At 34.9% G+C, this 8,014-nt stretch overlaps 1 pseudogene across 1 annotated transcript; it reads left to right on the top strand.

Annotated features, from left to right (window-relative positions):
• Window positions 1-1,776: 1,776 nt before the first annotated feature.
• LOC102586182 (eukaryotic translation initiation factor 2 subunit gamma-like) lies at window positions 1,777-5,580 on the top strand (annotated as a pseudogene). Its single transcript, XR_367867.2, has 9 exons — window positions 1,777-2,019; window positions 2,390-2,506; window positions 2,586-2,647; window positions 2,755-2,867; window positions 2,946-3,048; window positions 3,861-4,088; window positions 4,167-4,382; window positions 4,534-4,794; window positions 4,978-5,580. The product of XR_367867.2 is annotated as a eukaryotic translation initiation factor 2 subunit gamma-like (transcript).
• The last annotated feature ends 2,434 nt before the right edge of the window (window positions 5,581-8,014 follow it).

Here is an 8,014-nt window from a genome sequence, read left to right as displayed (position 1 = left end):
AATTTCATTTCAAATTTGTTGTACAAAATTTATACTGTTATATACAAATATTACACAATTTTAATCCGAGCTTGCTCTCCGAAATCACTTTCAATTACATGTAGTAATACTTCATTTGTTCCAATTTATATGACTTATTTTCCATTCTAGTCAGTTTAAAAAAGAATGACTCATTTCTATATTAAGTGACAATTTAACTTTAAAATGTCCATTTTACCTTGAATTAAATGATTTATAGCCACACAAATTTCTATCATTCATTTTAGACCACAAGTTCTAAAAGTCTTCCTTTCTTTCTTATATTATGTGTCGAGTCAAACTACATCACATAAAATGGGACGGATGGAGTAGTAGTTTTCCATATTTAAATTAATGATATTTTCCTTTTGTTTTCTTCCTCTTTTTTCAAATTCATATTAATTATGTTCATTGTCATGGATTTTCACAAAAATTTTCATTATAAAATGATAATACAAATTATGATTATTTTTTAATAATTTTAGAACTTATGAGTGTAAATCATATTTCTAAAAAAAGTCAAATATTTTCTCAAAATCTTTGGCTAAACACATGGTGAAACTTCTCCCAAAAATGACTTGCCAAAAATATTTGAAAATTTATGGCCAAACGCTAGTTAAGACTAGAAATATGATCAGGCAAATAACTATAGTTTATTTAATTATGATTCGTTATTACATGTTAGAAGGGGAGAGAGGCGAGCTAGAGAGAGGGCAAAGAGAGAATATATTTTGAACATGTAAATCTTATTTTTATCTGCCCTCTTTCTTGTGCGCCTCTCTCCCCTTCTAACATGTAACTACGAATCATAATTAAATAAACTATAGTTATTTGCCTAATCATATTTCTAGTCTTAACTAGTGTTTGACCATAAATTTTCAAATATTTTTGGCTAGTCATTTTTGGGAGAAGTTTCACCATGTATTTAGCCAAAGATTTTGAGAGAAATATTTGACTTTTTTAGAAATACGATTTACACTCATAAGTTCTAAAATTATTAAAAAATAATCATAATTTTGTATTATCATTTTATAATGAAAATCTTCCGTGAAAAGTCATGACAATGAACATAATTAATATGATTTGAAAAAAGAGGAAGCAAACAAAAGGAAAATATCATTAATTTATATATGGAAAACGACTTCTCCCTCCGTCTTATTTTATGTGAGGTAGTTTGACTCGACACATAGTATAAGAAAGAAAGGAAGACTTTTAGTACTTGTGGTCTAAAATGAATGATAGAAATTTGTGTGGCTATAAATTATTTAATCTAAGGTAAAATGGACATTTTAAAGTTCAATTGTCACTTAATATAGAAATGTGTCATTCTTTTTGGAACTGACTAAAAAGAAAAGTAAGTCATATAAATTGGGACAGATGAAATATTACTACTTATAATTGAAAGTGACTACGGAGAGCAAGCTCATATTAAAATTGTTTAAAATATGTATATAATTGTATAAATTTTGTACAACAAATTCAAAATGAAATTTAGTCCAAAACTATAAATGATGAGTGTTTTTATAAATATAAAAGTTTGGGGGTAATTTTTATATTATTTAAAAATTCTCATTGACAAATTATATGGTCCAACACTAGTTTCCAATTTTTTTCCAAATATATTTGTCCCCAAACGGGGCCTACTTACTTTTGAAAATTTTCTTAAAAGAAGAATAGGAGGGTTGAAATTATAACTTGGAGCCCAAGAACATGTCAACATGAGAAGGTTTAGTTCTTATTGGTATATATATATATATATAGACACCTTGTCACGCTTAAACTGCCATCTTCCACATTCGCCATTTTTATGAATGAATAACCCTAACTCACCATGACAGTTTTAGCCTAAGAAAGTTTTTTCTCTACTTTCAAACTTAGCACCATGGCCATCTTCTTCATTATCATCATAGCAGCACTATTAGTATTAGTACCAAATTCAGAAACTCCCATCAGAAAAACAGATCTTGAAAGACCTTTTGAAATAAGTTTCTCTATTCCAAGGTGAAATCTTGTCTTTCTTTTTTTAGTGTTTTGTTTCTATATAATGTCAAGAATTTTCAGTTTCATGTTTCATATATTGAGAGGGTTAATTACATGTCAAGAGTCAATCATTTGATATAGTGTATATACATTTATAATTTTGGTTTGAATTCAGTTCTTGAATCTCAACTTTTCTTGCCAAGCAATGTTTTCTTTTTTGATGAAAAATTCTTCAATTTCAATCTGCTATAACAACAACATACCCATACCCAGTGGTTCTATCTGATACACATTTAGTTTTATTATTCATTCCTTTTTCTGGAGTAGCTCACTATCTTTGGTTGAAGTGAAGGGGAATCATAAAGATACTAATCTGGGTTGTTGCATACAGGATTCTGAATGGCTCAGAAAGAGATAATGGAGCAGCAGGATATAAGGAAGCTTGATGTAACTAAGTTACATCCGCTTTCTCCCGAAGTTATATCCAGGCAGCCTACAATCAACATTGGTAATTTCTTTGAAGATTTTGTAACCCATTCTTTGTTAATCATCAGTAGACTAAAATACTTTAAATTTCAATTTGTTAGGCCTCATTGGCCATGTAGCACATGGAAAAACAACCCTTGTCAGAGCAATCTCTGGTATCCAGGTAGCCATACCTTACTCTTATGTTTATAGACCTTTCAACACTTTTGGTTTGGTATAATCTTCTTCTATATGGAACTCTTTGTTTGTTTTATGTCATCTAATTTTCAGACGACTCGATTCAAATGTGAACTGGAGCGTAACATAACTGTGAAACTTGGGTATGCAAATGCAAAAATTTACAAATGTGAGGATGAAAGTTGTCCGCAACCTTTATGCTACATGTACGTGTGCTGATGGTTAATTGTTTGTTCCTCTGTTTTCTTGAAGTATATATCATTATGCTTTACCTAATCTTGTAGGTCATATGGAAGTGGTAAAGAAGATAATCCTCCATGCGATGTTCCTGGATTCAGAAACTGCAAGATGAAACTGCTTAGACACATTTCTTTTGTAGATTGCCCGGTATGGTTACTTCGTTTGTTCAACCTTCAAATAAATCAACAATTTTGCACTTTGTGCTAAAGCACTAGAATTTGTTCTTTGCATTTGTAATTTTCTAGAACAGTCTTATAAAATTGTGGGGCTTGCTTGTGAATTAGCAACCAATATGAAAATAACTTTCAGAAAATTGGTAATTAGCTTTTGGCTTTTGGGAAGAGCAAAAAGAGTCTACAGAGATTTGCATTAAGCTACTTATTGAATTTGTTGTGGTCTAAGACAATAGGAGCTACCAAGAGTTGGTGCTTTTAGATTGCATGTTTGTTGATGATTTGTTAATGTCTTTGTTGATTTGCGTTTTCCCATCTTGTACTTCAGTTAAATACCTTAACAAGATTTTATTTCCATAAAACAAATGAAATTCAACAGCTGTTTCTGTTTATCTTCCTCTTTTCTCTTTCGAAAAATTGAATTGCATTGTTGTCATTGGAAACATCTGTGTGGATCAACTGTGCTCAATATTTTACTGAAAAAAATATTGTTGTCTTTAAATCTTTCTCAGGCTGTTAATGTTTTGAGTTCCCACCGTGACAACACATTTTAATGATCCTTGCCTTGAAGTTTTCTTTTTTTGATGCTCAACTTGTTAATGCATTTTAGTCTCTCTAGGAATTAGCATGTGGGATGATAGGTTGAGTCAATTTTTTATGTGCCACTACTTGGATATCCTGACAAAGCATCTGTACATTTTACCGCCTCTCCCATTATTCTGTAAGTGTGATTTGCATTACTGCAACAATATTTAGCTTTGACTGCCTTATTATGGCTTTGGGTAGGGGCATGAGATACTGATGACTAGAATGCTGAGCGGAGCAACAGTTATGGATGCAGCTTTTCTTCTCATAGCTGCCAATGAAAGTTGTCCTCAACCCCAAACTATAGAGCATTTGTCTGCTGTTGACATCTTGAAGCTTCAAAACCTAATAGTTCTTCAGAACAAAGTTGACACTATACAGGAGCATCAAGCTAGAAAACAGTATAAGGCAATCCGGGAATTTCTGAAGGTTAGTCTTTCCCAAGAGTTTGCAAACCTTGTATTTAAACAGTTTGCTAAAAATGAAATTGCATCTTATGGCAATCAGGGAACAGTAGCACAAGATGCGCCAGTTGTACCTGTTTCCTCACAGCTTAATTACAACATTGATGCTGTTTGTGAATATATTACAAAGATTCCTATCCCTAAGAGAGACTTTGTATCACCTCCTCATATGGTTGTGGTTCGATCTTTCGATGTGAATAAGCCTGGTTGTGGGATTAATGACATGAAAGGTGGTGTTGTAGGTGGAACTATCACTAAGGTATATTCCTATTGTGTGGTTTGATGCAAATTGTGATAATTTCCATTGATCAATTTTGGAAACTGTGGGTAACAAAATATGACTAAATCTGACCTTAACCTCTTAATTATTTATTATGTCTAAACATTTATCACTGGTCTCTGGTGCTTAGGGTGTTCTAAAGGTAAATCAGATTGTTGAGCTTCGTCCAGGAATCATTGAAAAAAATGCAGATGGAAAAACCATCTGTAAACCAATATATTCCAGAATTATGTCATTATTTTCGGAGCAAAATAAGCTTCAGTTTGCTGTGCCAGGAGGCCTTATTGGGGTTGGCACGTCAATGGATCCTGCCCTATCACGTAGTGATATGCTAGTTGGTCAAGTCCTTGGCGATGTCGGTACACTCCCTGAAGTGTACATCAAACTTAAAGTTAGTATGCATTCTTTAGCCTTTTTATCTGTTGTTTGTAATTTCTTTTATTGCTTATACTAAATCATGTCATTTATAACTACCCCTGATACACTTTACCATTTGATTTTTTTCCAGATCATTAGAATATGTAGTATTCTTTTCCACTTGCAACTTATTTCACATCATGTGTGTTATCTGCAGATCAGGAAAATTAAACTGCTGCGCCGGCTTGTAGGGGTTGAGAAAAATGACTTTGGAAAGCAGGTGTCAAATCTGTTGAAGGGTGAGGTTCTAATGCTGAATATCTTGTCCATGACAATTGGGGCTCAAATCATTACAGTTAGAAAGAATAGTGCAACGTTGCAACTAACTGCACCCGTATGCACTCCCTAGCCGAGAAGGTGGTGCTCAGCCGTCGAGTTGGTGGCCACTGGCGTCTCATTGGGTGGGGTGAGATTGAAGACGGAGTGGCACTAGATGTGCAAACTATACCTGCAGAGATGTTCTCTTAGCAAGGAGATTCTGGCATTGATAATAATATTGATTTACAGTGTGAACTAGTTCTTTTGTTTTTCGTGCTCCCTTTTAGCTTATGAATTACTTGCAACTGATGGATGTTTCTTTTTAGTTTTTGCTCCTATGGAATAGTATTTTTCTTTTCAGCGTTTTGGTGTGGATTTTGTCCGCACTCTTGTCACCTATATTGCGATGCTTTAAAATCCTTTGGCCTTCACCTCTTTGTACTTTGCCAGCCCCAATTAGGGGTGGGCATAATATGGTATTTAAATTTTCAGTTTTGGTAACTTCGGTATTTTAAAAAGTACTATATCGTTATCATATCAAACTAATTTGGTATGATTCAATGTTTTTTATATTTGATTTTAATATTTATGGGGCGGTAAATTGGTAATCATAGGTTGGGTGATTCAACTTACATATACTCCTATAGTAAAAATGACTTTGATTTCTCAAGAAACGTTTTAATTATATTAAACTTAGCACATTACATATGTAGAAAACTCAAAATAGAGTATTGGGTTGTGTCACGATCAGAAAACTCGAATCATGATGAACCAAAAATAGTGGGTTAAGTCACAAACTGCGGAGAAGGCACTTGGAAGAACCCATTAGAACCACAGTGTAAATTGTGAGGACTCAAACCCTAATAATAGAAGTATGCCCAGACTAAAATTGTGGCTAAGAGAGACGCACCATCTCATGACCCTCCAAGTCATTTCTTTCATTTTTCGATATTTTTAGCTTTAGAGCTTTCTTGTAGCGATCCCAATTAATTTATGACTTGCTAGAACTGACAGTTCGGTCACAGAGTTTTTTTGCAAGTTTTCGTATTTCAGAGCATTTGAAACTTGTAACTTCAATCAAAATTTTAAGAAGACGGCCTCAAAATGCAATTCTAACTGCTCCAGAAGGGACATTTTAAGCTAGGGGCATGGTTGGTTTGGGCCCCGAGACTTTTAGCGGATCTAGGACTATCATTAAGGGGTATCAATGGTTGTAGTACAAAATATAATTATGAGGCTAGTAGGGTTAGAACACACGACCTCAATGAATTTTCACAACAACTTAACAACTATACTAAACTTTTAACTTGTGTCAAGAGGTGTCAACACTTGCATATATATTAATTTAACCAAAATTTGACCTCTATGTACAATATAATTTTCTAACGTAGGGGTATTTCTTGACACTCCTTATCAAAGAGCGGGTATACCCCTACCGGGATGAGAATTTCGTCAGCGTGCTTGGCTCCAGAATGTCAAGTTTGTTCTAGAATGATCTTTTGTGTGGTTTTTGAGGCTTCTAGTCTCATTTCAAACCCCTTTGTGGATTTTGGATAAAAATGGAGGTTGGGTGTGGGACCCACTTTTCATTAAGACAATCTCGAAAGGAAGCTTTGATGGTTCTGTTGATTCCAGAATGTCAAATTTGGTAGGGTGGCATAGTTTGTTTGCGTTCACATGGTTCAAATGAATTCTGAGTGTCCATTCGAAGTTTGGAGCATTTTGCTCCGAATTGCTATGCAGCAGTGCTGGTGCGACCGCTTTAGCGGCCTCTCAATTGCTTTTGCAGTAGCCACTTTTGCGGCCTAGGAGTCTCTTTCGCGGTAGGAGCCTCTTGGGGCTTTGCTACTTTCGCGGCCTAGGCACCGCTTTCGTGTCCTAAGCATTACTTTTGTTGTAGGAGCCTCTTGGGGCTTGGCCGCTTTCATGGTATCGACTTTCATGGCCTAGGCGTCGCTTTCGCGGAAGGATACTCTTGGGGCTTGGCCTCTTTCGTGACCTAGACACCGCTTTCACTACCTAGGCGTTGCTTTTGTAGTCATCACTGAAGGTTTATATTCTTTTTTCAATCCATTTGCTAGCATTCATCCAAATTTCAAACTTTGATATTTCGATCTAGGAAGCTTCATCTTTGGTGATTCAAGTTGTGTTTTATCTGGAATAGGCGTGGCTCCGTGCGGGATTGATCAGGGAAGCATGAAAGTAGGCATATTGGGGTAATTTTGGCCCGGAAAGGGCTGCCTTGTCTCTTTAATTTGAGAACTTTTGCATGTCTTCGTTTGGGCTATTCCGGGCATCGAATTGTGCCCCATTTTGGGACACAAGACTTGTATGTCGATTGATACGTTTTGACAGAGTTAATTTTGAAATTCCCAGCGGGTCACACCTTCTATTTTTGACTCGATTTTTGATCTGTTTTCGGTTATTATGAATTACGTGTCTAAACATCCATAATGGTGTTGTAATTGTTTATTTGATAATGTGGCAGTATTTTGATGCGTTTCATAAAGATATAACTCGTGTGTGGTGGATTTAGGGTGTGTTTGGTATGAAGGAAAATGTTTTCGATGGAAAATGTTTTTCTAAAAAATGTTTTATTGGAAAACAACTGGATTTCCTACTTATTTTCTCATGTTTAGTTGGTGAGTGGAAAATATTTTTTAATGTTTGGTTGGTGAATGAAAATATTTTTCAGAAAATATATTTAGTTTTTGGCTTAAGACTAAAAAGATTTTCTTTAAGGAAATAATTTCTGATATGAAAATCAACCCCAATATCTAGGACCACAGCCCAACACCCAAATTAGGACTAGACCCCGTTGACCATTCCAAAATCCGATCTTGAGATCTGACCAGGATTTTATTTTCAAAAATATTTTTTTTCAGGAATTTTTTTTGATGGGTCGCTTGGGGGGAGGGGGTGGGGGCAAAGGGGTA

Source organism: Solanum tuberosum, unplaced genomic scaffold (assembly GCF_000226075.1).
Source record: "Solanum tuberosum cultivar DM 1-3 516 R44 unplaced genomic scaffold, SolTub_3.0 scf00186, whole genome shotgun sequence".
NCBI classification, from domain to species: Eukaryota; Viridiplantae; Streptophyta; class Magnoliopsida; order Solanales; family Solanaceae; genus Solanum; species Solanum tuberosum.
The sequence above is the reverse complement of the archived record's forward strand: the minus strand, read 5'-3'. Positions and strand labels throughout refer to the sequence as shown.